Here is a 16,124-nt window from a genome sequence, read left to right as displayed (position 1 = left end):
ATTCCCTTTATCATTTTTTGATCCTTTTTGATCCTTTTTGATCCCTTCCCCCCGGCAAGCCTGAACCGCGATCGCTCAGACAGCATCACAGCTCTGCACCTAAGACCCTCCCTCCATACTTACCAGCCAATCGGGGAGAGGAGAGGGATTTTAAATTTTCCCTCTCTCCGGCGCCGCTGACAACATCTACCCGAGGCCGCCGCCGCTGCCTACGCTATCGCTGCCGCTCCTGCTGCCGCATCAAAGGGAAGGCCTGTGCGATCGGCGCCCAGACCCGTCGGGGTAAGGCCTTTTTGATCCCTTCCCCCCGGCGAGCCTGAACCGCGATCGCGCAGACAGCATCACAGCTCTGCACCTAAGACCCTCCCTCCAGACTTACCAGCCAATCGGGGAGAGGAGAGGGATTTTAAATTTTCCCTCTCTCCGGCGCCGCTGACAACATCTACCCGAGGCCGCCGCTGCTGCTGACGCTACCGCTGCCGCTCCTGCTGCCGCATCAAAGGGAAGGCCTGCGCAATCGGCGCCCAGACCCGTCGGGGTAAGGCCTTTTTGATCCCTTCCCTCCGGCGAGCCTGAACCGCGATCGCGCAGACAGCATCACAGCTCTGCACCTAAGACCCTCCCTCCAGACTTACCAGCCAATCGGGGAGAGGAGAGGGATTTTAAATTTTCCCTCTATCCGGCGCCGTGCGCCGGCGTCGCACGCCGAAGGAGCGTGACAAAGGGGCTTGCCCCTTTGTGCGCCCCTTTGTGCAGCCCCTGAGAACAGAACCTGCTTCATTGGCTATGTCTTTCTCCTTTCATATCTCGAAAAGAATTCAACGTTTCAACCTCAAAACTTTAGGTTACATAGGCAACAAGATTCAAGGCAGCTGAGTCTTGCAAGGGAGACAGGAATAGATCCCAAGCATTCTTCAGCCACAGGAAAAAAAAAAATTGTATTCCAAAATCTCCACTAGCCCTGGAACTTCAACGAGTAGTGATCCTTGCTCCTAAATCCTTCTTAGGGACAAGTACAAGCCAGTCTTCTGGCCCTTGAATATCTAATCTTTACCCTCAGCTTCGTTGGAGCTCTTGAATAATTCTCTACTATACTCTTGTTTACCATACAAACAGATCAACATGCTACCTGGTTTCCCAATCCCCTTACATCACCATTTTTGCCATGGTTCATACTCCATTCCAATCATCAGGAAACAACGCAATCATCAAACTAAACCTCTACCACAACATTTCAACCGTCAACAAAGGCTAATTCCAATAATGATTTCACCAATCACACAATTCCTTGGCCTTTCTCTTCTATCCCTAACACTTTTCAATGCACAATCGCTTTAAAAAAAAAACCACACATCTTAAATGATTACCTTACAAAAGTAAACCCAGATATCTGTGCTATCACAGAAACATGGTTTAAACCCACAGATATAGCTCTATTAAACCAACTACCTACTCAGCTTTACAATTTGTTCTCCATCCCTAGATTCAAAAGAAAGGGAGGAGGTCTATTCCTAGCAGCCAAGAAAGGGCTAGGTTTAACTTTACAATATTCAAATATCACATCGAACATAGAGCTCGCAGTTTTTAAATCCGATCATCTACAAATTGGCCTAATCTACGCTCCTCCTGGAACTATAGACTCTGACCCCTCTCCGGTCATTGAACTTACCGCCAAATATTTCAACCCAGATAAACCTGCCATTTTATTGGGAGACTTTAACATACATGTCGATGCTTCACCACAAACAACAAACTGTGTTACCCTACTCTCATCACTCAGCTATATGGGTTTCACACAAATAATAAAAAGCCCAACCCACAAAGCAGGCCACACGCTAGACCTTATTTTCATTAATCAGTGTATCTCGCCCCCTGTTTCACTCACTTGTTCTCCTGTCCCTTGGACGGACCATCAAATTATCAATACGACCCTCAAGCTCTCAGGACATCCTCCCATTTCATTCCCAAAAACCACTATTCAATTCAGGAAACCCTGTTCCTCAGACCTTCTCAGCAACCATCTCTCTAATGAATTATCACAACTTGATCTTTCCAACGCAACTACAGCCATATCCTCATGGTGCAACATCACCAATAAAATCGCAGACCTAACCTGTCCTTCAATCACCAAAGTAGTACAACCTTCGCCTGACAACAGGAAACCCTGGTTCACCACTGAACTGAAGCTGCTTAAACAAGAGCTAAGAAATAAAGAACATACATGGAGAAAAAACCCATCCCCCACAACATTAGCTGTATACAAAACCACTCTCAATGCCTACAGGATCAACATTCTTAGAACAAAGAGAGATTTTTTCTCTAAAAAAATACATCATTTCATCTTTGATTCGAAAGCACTCTTCTCCTACGTCTCTGCCCTCACTAAACCATCCCCTCCTACCATCCCAGATGATCAAGCTCTCAACAAAGCCTCCGAACTAGCTGAATACTTCAAGGAAAAAATTGATAAATTGACTGTCTCTTTCTCTTCATCTAGTTCTTCTCCTCCATCTCCACCCAATACTCCACCTCAATTAAATACGACTCTAGAAACTTTCGAAACCACATCAGCTCTTGAGATTGAAAATATTCTCAAGAAAATGAAACCATCTTCTCATCCCTTAGACACAATTCCAAACAACCTCCTCATCACTATAAGGAACACCATTTCAAAGCCAATTGCCGATATCATTAATTGCTCTCTTTCCCAAGGTCTAGTTCCTGACCAACTTAAGCTAGCTATTCTTAAACCTCTTCTTAAAAAACCGAACCTTCTGGCTACAGATCCAGCTAACTTCCGCCCAATAGCCAATTTGCCAATGATCGCCAAAATTATGGAAAAGATAGTCAATAAACAACTATCCGAGTACCTGGAAGAAAACTACATTCTTGCACCATCCCAGTACGGTTTTCGTAAATCGTTAAGCACTGAATCCCTACTTATCTCACTTACCGACAATATTCTAACTAATATGGATAAAAAACAACCTCATCTCCTTATTCTTTTAGATCTCTCTGCGGCCTTTGACACTGTCAACCATTCATCTTTATTACAAGGTCTGACAGACATAGGCATTAAGGGAACAGTACTCAGCTGGTTCAAGTCATTCCTGGCAAATAGACAATTCAAGGTAAAGATAAACAACAAAGAATCACACCCGGTCCCAGCAAATCAAGGAGTCCCTCAAGGTTCCTCCCTCTCTCCAACCCTTTTCAACATTTACCTTCTCCCTCTCTGACAACTTCTTAATAATCTAAATCTAACACACTACATTTACGCCGATGACATCCAAATACTCATCCCAATCTCAGAATCCCTACACAAAACCTTGATTCACTGGAACAATTGTTTGCAACTAATCAATCATCTTCTCTCCAGCCTCAGCCTCATTCTTAACAACAACAAAACCGAGATCTTAATTATCAATCATGACGTCAATAACAATCTAATATACCCAGCTGTCCCACTCATTTCTACCACTCCTATAATTAATCACTCACCATATGTACGAGATTTAGGCGTCATGATAGATAATCAGCTTAACCTCAAAAGATTCATAAGCACCACCACTAAAGACTGTTTCTACAAACTTCTTGTCCTGAGAAAGTTGAAACCACTTCTCCACTTCAATGATTTTCGGATGGTTCTACAAGCCATTATACTAACAAAAATCGACTATTGCAACTCGCTCCTTATTGGCCTCCCAACCTCATCCATCAAACCCCTCCAAATGATTCAAAACTCTGCAGCCAGAATCCTTACCAATACGAATAAAAGAGACCACATAACCCCCATTCTAAAACTCCTCCACTGGCTGCCTATTAAGCAAAGGATTCTCTATAAAGTATACATAGTAATTCATAAATCTATTTACAACATATCCCCACTCCACTTAAGCACCCAACTACGTTTTCACTCTTCAACTAGACCTATCAGAGGAGCTTATAAAGGCACACTCTATGTACCTTCAACAATATCCTTACATCAGAAACGTGCCATTTCTTTAGCAGGACCCATCCAATGGAACATGCTCCCGCCAGACATCCGTCTTGAGATCTGCTACGCTTCCTTCAAAAAGAAAATTAAAACCTGGCTCTTTAGCCAAGCTTTTCCAGAACTATGATCATTTTTTTTTCACCTCCAGCTATTAAGATTTTTCTCCATCGCAATATTCATGTCTTTTATATTACTTGACATTGATTTCAATCCCTTCTGCAGATCACATTTAACTTTGACTGTTACACCTTATTTTATGATTTGGATACTCAAAGAGACTTTACAATTTTCTCAATGTTAATTTTTGAATCTAGTTTTCCCTGTTTCCAAGTTCTATAACCTTGTTATATGTACCGCCTCTTGGCGTAATTTTATGTTTCAATGTAAACCGATGTGATCTGTATTTTAATACAGGAACACCGGTATATAAAAATCTAAAAATAAATAAATAAATAAAATCATTTTGGTCGCCCTTCTCTGTACCTTCTCCATCGCAACTATATCTTTTTTGAGATGCAGCGACCAGAACTGTACACAGTATTCAAGGTGCGGGCTCACCATGGAGCAATAAAGAGGCATTATGACATTTTCCGTTTTATTCACCATTCCCTTTCTAATAATTCCCAACATTCTGTTTGCTTTTTTGACTGCTGGAGCACACTGAACTGATGATTTCAATGTGTTATCCACTATGATGCCTAGATCTCTTTCTTGGGTGATAGCTCCTAATATGGAACCTAACATTGTGTGAATATAGCAAGGATTATTTTTCCCTATATGCATCACCTTCCATTTATCCACATTAAATTTCATCTGCCATTTGGATACCCAATTTTCCGGTCTCAGAAGGTCTTCCTGCAATTTATCACAATCTGCTTCTGATTTAACTACTCTGAACACATCTGCAAATTTGATTACTTCACTTATTGTATTTCTTTCCAGATCATTTAGAAATATATTGAAAAGCACAGTTCCCAATACACATGCCTGAAGCACTCCACTGCCCACTCCCTTCCACTGAGAAAATTGTCCATTTAATTCTACTCTCTGTTTCCTGTCTTTTAGCCAGTTTGTAATCCACGAAAGGACACTGCCACCTATCCCATGACTTTTTACTTTTCCTAGAAGCCTCTCATGAAAAACGTTGTCAAACGCCTTCTGAAAATCCAAATATACTACATCTACTGGTTCACCTTTATCCACATGTTTATTAATTCCTTCAAAAAAGTGAAACAGATTTGTGAGGCAAGACTTGCCTTGGGTAAAGCCATGCTGACTTTGTTCCATTAAAACATGTCTTTCTATATGTTTTCAGGCTTCGCTTAAATATCTTAAAGTCTGATTGTAGTCTCAATTCGGTTGGCATTTCATTCCAAAGTTTTGGGCCTGCTAATGATATGGCTCTCTCCCGCACTGATGTTAGTTTGGCTGTGTTAACAGATGGAATGGACAGTAAACCCTTATTTGCCGATCTTAAATTAATCTGCGGCGTATGAAAATGTATTGCAGCTTTCAGCCAATCATTATTTTCTCCAAAGATTATTTTATGTAGATTACATAAGGTCTTAAATTGTATGCGTGATTCTATTGGAAGCCAATGTAGTGCCATCAAAACCGGTGTTATATGTTCATCTCTTCTTTTTCCCATTAATAGTGCAGCAAGAATATTAATGGGAAAAAGAAGAGATGAACATATAACACCGGGGGACTAACCCTCTCTCTCTCTCTGGCTTCCTCTGGTGATATTACACTTAACTTTATTGTGTGTGCTGGGGTGCCAAATAAAGACTGGAGTCACTGGGTGAGTGTCCAAAATAATTCTTTACTGAAGATAATATATGAGAACTGGCACAAATCTTGATCCGCAGCAGCACAATGAAATACTTGGTTATAATCTTTTCCTCAATCTGTGCAGGAATATCTGGGGCCAGCCAAGGGAATTTCCTACCATTCAGGGCTTGGAAAACAGGTTTCCCAGGTCGGCAGGATGTCCTTTGAATGAGCAGAAATACCCCTTCCAACTGGCAAAGTACTCTCTTTCTGTCTCTGCCCAGAGAGAGAAAGTTTTCTCTCTCCCCAGGGTTTACTAAAGCACCAGATGGGTAGCTCCATGAATGTTAGGAATTGCCTTATGCTCAATGTTAGACAATTCAAACCTTCTTGGCTCTTATATAGGGGTGTGCATTTGCTTTCGCCGTATTGGCGATCCGCAACGTATACTGCACAATTTGTAGTATTCGTGGGGAAGTGAAACGTATCGCGATTACCCACGAATACATGAATATTCGCTGAATTATACGGCCACCTAAATAAAAATTTAAACAAACCCCCCACCCTCCTGAACCCCCCCAAGACTTACCAAATCTCCCTGGTGGTCCAGCGGGGGGGGGGGGGGGGGTCCGGGAACCATCCCCTACACTCACACCCTCGGTGCCTGTTTCATCATGGCGCTGATAGCCTTTGTCACAGGGGCTACCGGTACCATTGGTCAGCCCCTGTCACATGGCCATCGGCGCCATCTTGTGCTCCTACCATGTGACAAGGGCTGACCAATGGCACCGGTAGCCCCTGTGACATAGTATGGGCAAAGGCTATCGGCGCCATGATGAAACCGGCACCGAGGGTGTGAGAGTGCAGGGGATGGGTCCCGGACCCCCCGCTGGACCACCAGGGAGTTTTGGTAAGTCTTGGGGGGGTCAGGAGGGTGGGGGCTTATAGTTAATTTTAATTTTAGCTGGGACACGAATAGAAATCGCCGTATTAATGCATCAGGGCGCCATACGGCCGAATGCAACGTATCTGCTACCCGACGAATCCGAATCACGAATGCAACGTATGGCGTCCCTCTGCACATCCCTACTCTTATACAGTCCCTTGTTTTTTGCTTCGGATCCCTGATGGGAGGGATTCTCTGGAGTAGGACTTTCTAGGCTCCAGTCAGGCAAGAAAGGTAGTCAAAACTTCCCCTGGATGTTGAACTTAATCTCAAAAACTGAAGATAAAACTGGGTGCTTCTTACAGCAGATCACTGACACCCCCTTCCTTAACAAGGCAATGGAGGGCAGGCCTTCTCTAACCTGCACAGCCCCAGCTGCTCCCAGGTGGTGATGAAAAGGCTCCAGCTAGTCTGTTGCGTCTGTCGCTGCTCGACGCCCTCACTCCGCCCTCTCTACCTCTGTGGTGACTCCCTCCGGGTCTGATGGATGTCTGCTGCTGCAGCGTCTCCATGCCGTCTCCCTCCAGCGTTCCCGAACCAGCTCGACGCTGCGGATCCGCCATGTTGCCTGATGACGTAGGGCGCGTGCGTTTCCATTGATGTACCAGCAAGGGCGTGAACCTCAGGGGCGTCCCCTGAATTGACGTCATCCACTTCCAATATAAAAGGTCTCAGTATTCGCTAACTAATCGAGTTAGCAAGGATTGATAGCGGGGGATTGTCTTTGACCCGCTAGTCTCTCTACGCTACTCTGCCTCCTCGGACTTACCAGGGGTACCCGCTCCTTGGGGGCCTCACTCTCTTTTCTTTATTTCAGATTGCAGATAGGAACTGGTACTCACTCCTCGAGGGCCCATGTTCCTGAACACTCTGAAGATTTGCTACTGCCTGGAAGTTATCGAAAATACAGACATTTGTGAGTTAATATTTCAGATTGCAGATAGGAACCGGTACTCGCTCCTTGAGGGCCCATGTTCCTGAACACTCTGAAGATTCTCTACTGCCTGGAAGCTATCACAGATACAGACATTTGTGAGTTACCATCGCACTCTCAGAGCTTTCCCTGGAACCAGGTATTCGCTCCTCGAGGGCCTAACCCTTTCCAGCCACTGAGCTTCTTTAAGACCTTATGTGAGTTTTGTCATCCAGTTCTGGCTATGTACATTGCATACCCTGTCTACTCACTATCTATAGTTTCTCTACAGCTCAGGAACCCTGGGATCACTGTTCCAGTACCTGAGGGACTTCAGCCCTGCCGGGCATATCAGCTCACTACTGCCACCTCTGGTGGTTCTACTAACCTGTCTAATAGAAGAACTATCTGTGTCTGTCTCCATAACCAAGCCTAGCTGGTGGTCCCTCTCAGGATATCCTCCTGGGGGAGCTGTCATCTGCCATCGGCCCAAGGATTCACCTATCTACTTTCCTCTACAGCCGAGTGCCCTCTCCAAACACTCCGCTGGTACAGATTGCTACTCCTTCCCATCAGGGGCTTCAGCAACAGTTCATAATAGATTGTTATCTACCCCCTTTACAGGAACTGAGCATATCAAATTGCTAAGTCCTCCTTCCACAGGAGTAGATTCACAACAAGATTACTAACTCCGCAGTCTATACCTACAAGATTGCTAACTTCTCCCTCTCCTGATGGAGAACATACAGCTTGCTAACTCCTCCCACCAAGGGAGCTGATCTCTAACAGCTTGCTAACTCCTCCCTCTTTAGGAAGAGAGCATAACAGATTGCTAACTCCTCCCTCCTGGGGGAGCCAGTTCCTAACAAGTCCCCAACTACTTAAAAGGTAAAAGTCCCAAAAATGCACACAGAGGGAACTCTCTCCAGACAGATTGTGTTCTGGCTAGGCAGAAACCCTCCTGATCCTGGCCAGGACCACTAAACAGGATTTACTTGCCAACACTGGCTGGACCTATATAAATAACAAAAATCTAATCTCCTCTCTACCTCTGAACACTGTTCCCAACTCAAAGGACTGCCTGCCTCACTGTAGCTAGGGAGCTAATATATACTGTTTAAGTGGGCTGGCTATTCCAAACCCTGAAAGAGGAGGGGCTGCATTTGAATAGACCTCCCATTATCATCCTACTCTAGCTAGTAGACTGATTCTAAATGCCCAGGGCATACTGATAACCCAAGAATGGGCCTGGGTTACAAATATTTAAAACAAAAAACCAAAGAACTCTAATTTTCCTAATAAGGGAATTCTGATTAAATTTTAAGGTGGCATATAATCCAGCCAGGTGAATGCTTCCCATTCTCCCTTGTGTAACAATAAGCCAAATGTATGGATTTGTACATGCCAAACAAAGCATGTTTTGCCTAAGGTTTAAATCTTCCACTACAGTAAACATGAATAAAATTAACTGCATGATAAAACTTGCACAATTAATATTATAGGACTTGTGCCCATTACGTAAATGTGGTCCCAAGTTTTACATTCACTCAGGATGTGAGTTAGCTTATTGTGATAAGGCTCTCTCTTGCTGCTGCTGCATGCGTCTATGATCTCATGAAGCAGCAGAAGAAAAGGGTGGCCAGGATGGAATTGAGGAGCATATCACTAGCTATTTTGCTGTGGGCACAAAATGAATGTTCCTGGTTGCAACCAAGAGACCTCTGTAAGGCAAGCTAGTTCAGAAACTGCTTGAATCTAAGATTTATATTCTAGCAGGGAAGTAATTTATCTGACTGATGAAAAGCAGTCTTGATTTATGAGCATGGGAGTTCTCCATTGTCTTTAAAAAAAAATCTATCAGTCCTTCTACATTAATGAGGAACTAAATCTTGACAAAATTGTTTCAAATTGGAACTAATTAAGCTAATTTCACTTTTAAATATAAAACTATAAGATCAGAGAATTTTGTAACCTTTGTCTATGCTGTTTGGCACCTTCTCAATCATTGCTTGAAAGCAGAAAAGGCATTTATTGCCTACATATATCACACTAGTGGACTGTTTATGCTCCTCTACTATTACTACTACTGCTAATCTCTTCTATAGTGCTGCTCTATGTAAGCAGCATTAAGTATGTGCTCTATACCACTGGCCCAATACCCTCAATAGATGCCAGTTTTCCTATCCTTTTATTTTAATCGTTGCTGAGGTTCAAATTCAGTAAGCCAGAGAGCAGACAGACTATCCAGCCAAAATTATGCAGAAAACTTGTCCTGAATATTCAGCGAGATAACGTCATACTGAATATACTCCCCTAAAGTTATTCAGCTATATGGCAACAAATAACTTAAAAACTTAATCAGCTATGTTTGAATATAACTGATTAGGTTTTTAAGTTATCCAGCCTTTTGTGGTTGGATAACTTTCTACTTAACTGAATATCTCAAAAACATATCTGGTTAAGCAGCACTGTAGAGAAAAAAACAAGATGCAAGACGGCCTGTGGCCTAATTCCCTCCCTCTACTGCCCAAATTTCATATAAGGTCCTGTTGGGCCATGCACCCCAAACCCCTCCTAAATTTAAATATAAAGTTTCAGGATCCATAGGTCATACCTCACCACTTACTTCCTCAGTTCAGTAGAATAGAGTGCCCCCCCCAGACTCCCCACCTACTCACAATCCCAATATCCCAGACTGCCCCTCCCGCCATCTACGTAGCACTAAAAACTCTTGCTGGGAGAGGGGTAAGCACTTACCTGCTCCTGGTGCTTCCAACACAGCTTCTGTCAAAAGCAGTGCTGGAAGCTTAATCTACCTGCGGTTTAAGTCTTTCATAAAATTGGTTACATTGTTTTTCCTTCCTCCTGATTATAGTAAGCATCTATAAGGGAAAGGTGAACCCAGATTGCATTTGTTTTAATGCCAGATTCAGACAGGTGGAAAAGGTAGTATAATTATTTTGGTGGAGAGCAGATATAGGGATTTATACCCTTGCCTGTGCACCATATGCAGGGCCGAATTTAAGATCATGGCATCCATAGGCAGAGGACCAATGGTGGGAGATTTTGCCTACAGAAATCAACTAACAGGAGAAGGAGTCCCAGTTTTTGTGCATCTTCAGAATTTGGCACCCAAGCCCCATGCCTATGTTGCCTTTGCCTAAATCTAGACTTGGCCATTTGGTAAACCTTTTCCATTTGAAAACGGTTCTGGTTGAAGGTTTCCCTGATATAACACCTAAGAAACTGTCTGAACATCCAAAAGAAGAAATTAATCTCCCTTCAACATCCACTCTATTAGAGCTAAGGATGGATGTTCAGATACAACAAGTTGCTTCATTATGTTACATAAGGGTTGGAAGAGACTTCAGATGAATTTGTTCCCTTATCAAAAACTGAAGGAGGAGAGAAAGTCAAACCTGTCTGGTCCAGAAGAGAGCTATTAGTATCAAAGTTCCCTGTTCTTCCTTCAGTTGTACCAGAGTCTTAGCTACAAGTGGCAACAGATGGTAGACAGAGAGAAAGTATGTCTCCCAGAAGTCAGAGAAAGCCTCTAACACTAGGCTGTGTCGGGAGTTTATTCTGGAGTCTATCTAGCCTGTCTCCAGAGTTCCTAAGCATTATATATGAGACCAAGCATCAGAGTCTACAATTTGGCTAAATTTGTCAGTTATTACATTTTCTTTTCCTGATTTGTGGCTTTGAGAATAGATGCATATCACATATTGATGGTATCTAAACATTATGAAAAACATGACTATATTGTCTTAATTCAAACCAACAATCTTGCTAAACATTAAGAGGCTGTTGTACTAATTCACGAGTGGATTTTTAGAACTGAACCTGTATAGCACAGATTTCATCTCACAATACTAGTTCATTAAATGTAATTCAAATCATGGATTTTATCACAAAGAAAAAAACATGATTACATCTACCTGAGTTGTAGTTATGTTTGGCAGAAAAACAACACTTTGGCAATTTTCCACACATCATTTTGCTATAGAAAAAAATACTAATGAGCTGATTTGCATGATTTTTCACCTCATTAGCTCCTGAATTTTTGTGAACAGTTTCGCAAATGCAAAATTACATGGTGAAAAACAGAACGTAGCATATATTAAAATTCATGAGCCTGATTATGCAAGCAATTTGCAAGTTTTCTGTACTTAATTATATTTGTGAGACTATTTGCAGGTTAGTTTATCAACCTCTAGGTGTTAGAAAGCTGTGAGAGAATATTGGATCTCTCATAATTCTAGGTAACTGATAGCAAATGTTGCTTATCTGATGTAACAGGTGTTCTCACAGGACAGCAGGATGTTAGTCCTCACAAATGAGTGACATCAAGGATGGAGCCCAACCACGGAAAACTTCTGTCAAAGTTTCAGGAACTTTGACTGGCCCCTACTGGGCATGCCCAGCACGGCACTAACCCTGCAGCCAGCAGGGGTCTCCCTTCAGTCTTGTTTCAAAGCTACAGGCAGTGCCGAAAAATAAAATAAAAATGAACCCAATACCGCGGGGTGGCGGGCGGGTTTCGTGAGGACTAACATCCTGCTGTCCTGTGAGAACACCTGTTACATCAGGTAAGCAACATTTGCTTTCTCACAGGACAAATGGGTGAGTACCGAGCTGAGGATGTCCTAACATGCACCAAATGCACCCAACGGCGTGCAACAGGCACAACAACTGGGGTGGAATTTGGGAGAGGGCATCCGCACCCTACCGGGAAGGTGGAAGGGTGTTGGTACATCATGTTGGAAAAAGGTTACGCAAGACAGATTGGCCGAAGATGGAATCCTGTCTTCCAGCTTTGTCCAAACAATAGTGGGCTGCAAATGTATGGAGGGAACTCCAGGTTGCAGCCTTGCAGATGTCAGGAAGCGGCACCGATTGAAGGTGTGCTACTGAAGTCGCCATGGCCCTCACAGAGTGTGCTTTAACACGGTCTTGAAAAGGAATGCCAGCTTGCTGATAGCAGAAGGAGATGCAATCCGCCAACCAGGAGGAAAGTGCTTGCTTACCCACAGGTTGCCCTAACTTGTTAGGATGGAAAGAGACGAATAATTGAGTGCTCTTCCTGTGGGCAACTGTACGGTCTAGATAAAAAGCTAGAGCCCTTTTACAGTCTAGGGTATGCAGAGTTGGAGTGGGGCCTGGGAAAGAAGATAGGTAGTATGATGGATTGATTAATATGAAACTCCGAAACTACCTTAGGTAAAAATTTAGGGTGAGTGCGGAGTACCGCCCGGTCCTGCAGGAGTTTAGTGTAAGGCGGATAGGTAACTAGAGCCTGTAATTCACTAACCCTGCGAGCTGAAGTGATAGCCAAAAGGAATAACACTTTCCATGTGAGATATTTTAAGTCACAGGAGTAAAGAGGTTCGAAAGGTGGTTTCATAAGGCGACCAAGAACCAGGTTAAGGTCCCAAGATGGGGCCGGAGGACGTAAAGGTGGCTTCAAATGGAGCAATACTTTAAGAAAACGTGTAACAAGGGGTTGTACTGAAATAGGGACACCCCCGATACCTTTATGGAAGGCGGCTACCGCACTGTCATGCATTCTAATGGAAGAGGTCTTTAGACTTGATTCTGATAGATGCCAGGGATAGTCCAAGAATTTAGAGATTGGACAGGAAAGGGGATCAAGGGACTGAGAAGTGCACCATGATGTATACCTTTTCCATTTGTAGGAATAAGATTTCCTTGTGGAAGGCTTTCGTGAAGCGATCAGGACACGAGAAACTGAATCTGAAAGGTTAAATGGCTGAAGGACTAACCTTTCAACATCCATGCCGTCAGGGACAAGGCATGGAGGTTGGGATGGAGGAGGCATCCGTCGTTTTGAGTGAGCAGATGCGGGTCCCTCCCCAGAGGAATGTGCCTGCGGATGGAGAGATCCTGGAGTATGGGAAACCACACTTGGCGTGGCCAGTGCGGTGCTATCAGGATCATAGTTCCCCTGTCCTGACGCAGCTTCACGAGAGTCTTCGACAGAAGAGAAAGTGGAGGGGATGCATAGAGCAGACCGGTTGTCCACGTGAGGGAGAATGCATCCCTCGGCCGAGAGTGCTGGCTCCGAATGAGAGAGCAGTAATTGTCTACTTTGTGGTTCTGAGGGGACGCAAAGAGGTCTATGTGGGGATAACCCCATTTGTGAAACAGAGAGGTCGCTACCAAGGGATTGAGTGACCACTCGTGTGGTTGGAAGACACGGCTCAGCTGGTCTGCCAATACATTGTCTACTCCCGGCAGGTAGGTGGCCCTGAGGTACATGGAGTGGGAGAGGGCTTCTGCCCAAATCTGCGCAGCTTCCTGACACAGAAGGAAGGAGCCCATGCCTCCCTGCTTGTTTATGTACCACATGGCCACCTGGTTGTCCGTCTGAATTAAGATTGCGTGGTTCAATAGGCAATCCTGAAAAGTCCTGAGAGCATAGTGAATTGCTCGCAGCTCCAGGAAATTTATCTGGTGTTTGGCTTCCTCTAGTGACCAGAATCCTTGAGTTTGTAGATTGTTTACATGGGCTCCCCAACCGATGTTGGAAGCGTCGGTGGTGAGGATTACCTGAGGGTCTGGTGGAAGAAAAGGCAAGCCCTGTAGGAGGTTGAATTGATTTGTCCACCAGGCAAGAGACAGACGGAGTGCATCGGTGATGCGAACAATGGAGGACAGAGGCTGAAGAGCTTGGGTCCATTGCAATCTCAGAGTCCATTGCGTGACTCTCATGGCCAGACGGGCCATGGGAGTCACATAAACTGAGGAGGCCATGTGTCCCAGTAGAACGAGGAATTGGCGAGCTGTTGCTGTGTGTTGAGACTGTAGCTGGTGAGCTAGGGACACAAGGGTTTGAACCCGTTGATGAGGAAGGAAGGCTTTTGCCTGTAAGGTGTCCAAGTCTGCCCCAATGAAGGATAAGGTCTGAGATGGGACTAAGTAGGATTTGTCGTAATTGACAAGAAACCCTAGAGAAAGCAAAGTTTGAGTTGTTAGGGTCAGGGAGGACCGAGCAATCTGCTGGGTTGGGGCCCTGATTAACCAATCGTCCAGATAGGGGTAGACGTGGACACCTGCCCTCCTCAAAAAAGCTGCAACTACCACGAGGCATTTGGTGAAAACTCATGGTGCGGATGCCAGGCCAAAAGGTAGCACTCGGTATTGGTAGTGATTTCGGCCTACTAGAAAACGCAGGTATTTGCGATGAGATTGCGTGATCGCAATGTGGGTATATGCGTCTTTCAGGTCTAGAGAGCATAGCCAATCCCCTCTTTGCAGCAGAGGGAGAAGCGAGCCCAGGGTTACCATCTTGAACTTCTCCTTGTGAAGGTACTTGTTGAGGGCCCGTAGGTCCAGGATTGGACGAAGTCCCCCTGACTTTTTTGGGATCAGGAAGTACCTGGAGTAGAACCCTAGTCCTTGTTGTAAGGGAGGAACGGGTTCTATAGCGTTTGACTGTAGGAGAAGAGAAACTTCCTGCTCTAAAAGAACAGAGTGATCGGTGAGTCTCCACGCCTGCAGGGGTGGGGAGTCGGAAGGGAGAGTCAGGAAGTTGAGATGGTAACCCTGTGCAATTATCGCTATCACCCACTGATCTGTGGTGATATGATGCCACCTTTCTAGAAAGTGGCACAGCCGACCTCCTACTGGTATGGCTGGAAGAGGGGTTTGGCAAGTGCTCTCTAAGAGAGAGTCAAAAACCCGCCGCAGGGCCAGGTGGTGGAGCTGCTGCGGGCTTTTGTTTACGAGACTGGCGAGGTTGAGTTTTATGGTAAGACCTCGCAGGCCTAGCCTTGGCTAGTGGGGGATAATACTTCCGTGGCCAGAAGAAAGACTTTTTAGAGTCCTTCCTAAACGGCTGTTTAGAAGGCAAGTCAGGAGCAATGGATGAGAGCTGTTTAAGTGTCTCATGATGATACTTTAGTTCAGCAACAATTTGCTGAATCTGCTCACCAAACAAATTATCCCCTAGACAAGGCAAGTCAGAGAGCCTGTCCTGAACCTCTGGACGAAGGTCAGATGACTTGAGCCAAGCCCAGCGTCTGGCAGAGATGGCCGTAGCAGAAAGTCTAGTGGAAGCATCAAAGATGTCATAAGCCGTTCTTATTTCATGCTTCCCAGCTTCAAATCCTTTATTTAGTAGGGATTGAAGCTGTGGTTGAAACTGTTCTGGTAGGGCATCTGAGTACTCCTGCATCTGTTTTAGGATGACTCTATTATATTGAGTTATATACAGCTGATAAGAAGCTATTCTAGAGATCAGCATGGCTCCTTGGTACACCTTTCTACCTATACTATCTAGGAATTTATTTTCCTTAGTAGGAGGTATGGAAGAATGTGGCTTTAGTCTTTTAGCTTTCTTTTGAGCTGACTCTACCACAACAGAATGATGGTCCAATTGTGGTTTCTGAAAGCCAGGCGCTGACTGTACGAGATAGGTAGAGTCAGCTTTTTTGTTTACCGGAGCAATAGATCCAGGAGATTCCCAATTCTTTTTG

The 16,124-nt window shown here is 44.4% G+C and overlaps 1 protein-coding gene across 2 annotated transcripts in view; it reads right to left on the bottom strand.

The window, feature by feature from the left end:
• STPG2 (sperm tail PG-rich repeat containing 2) overlaps positions 1–16,124 on the bottom strand; it is a 1,290,079-nt gene that overhangs the window by 763,740 nt on the left and 510,215 nt on the right. The gene's annotated exons all lie outside the window — the stretch shown is intronic.

The sequence above is a fragment of the Rhinatrema bivittatum genome, chromosome 1 (assembly GCF_901001135.1).
Source record: "Rhinatrema bivittatum chromosome 1, aRhiBiv1.1, whole genome shotgun sequence".
Taxonomy (NCBI): domain Eukaryota; kingdom Metazoa; phylum Chordata; class Amphibia; order Gymnophiona; family Rhinatrematidae; genus Rhinatrema; species Rhinatrema bivittatum.
Note: the sequence above shows the minus strand (reverse complement) of the source record. Positions and strands in the feature narration are given on the sequence as shown.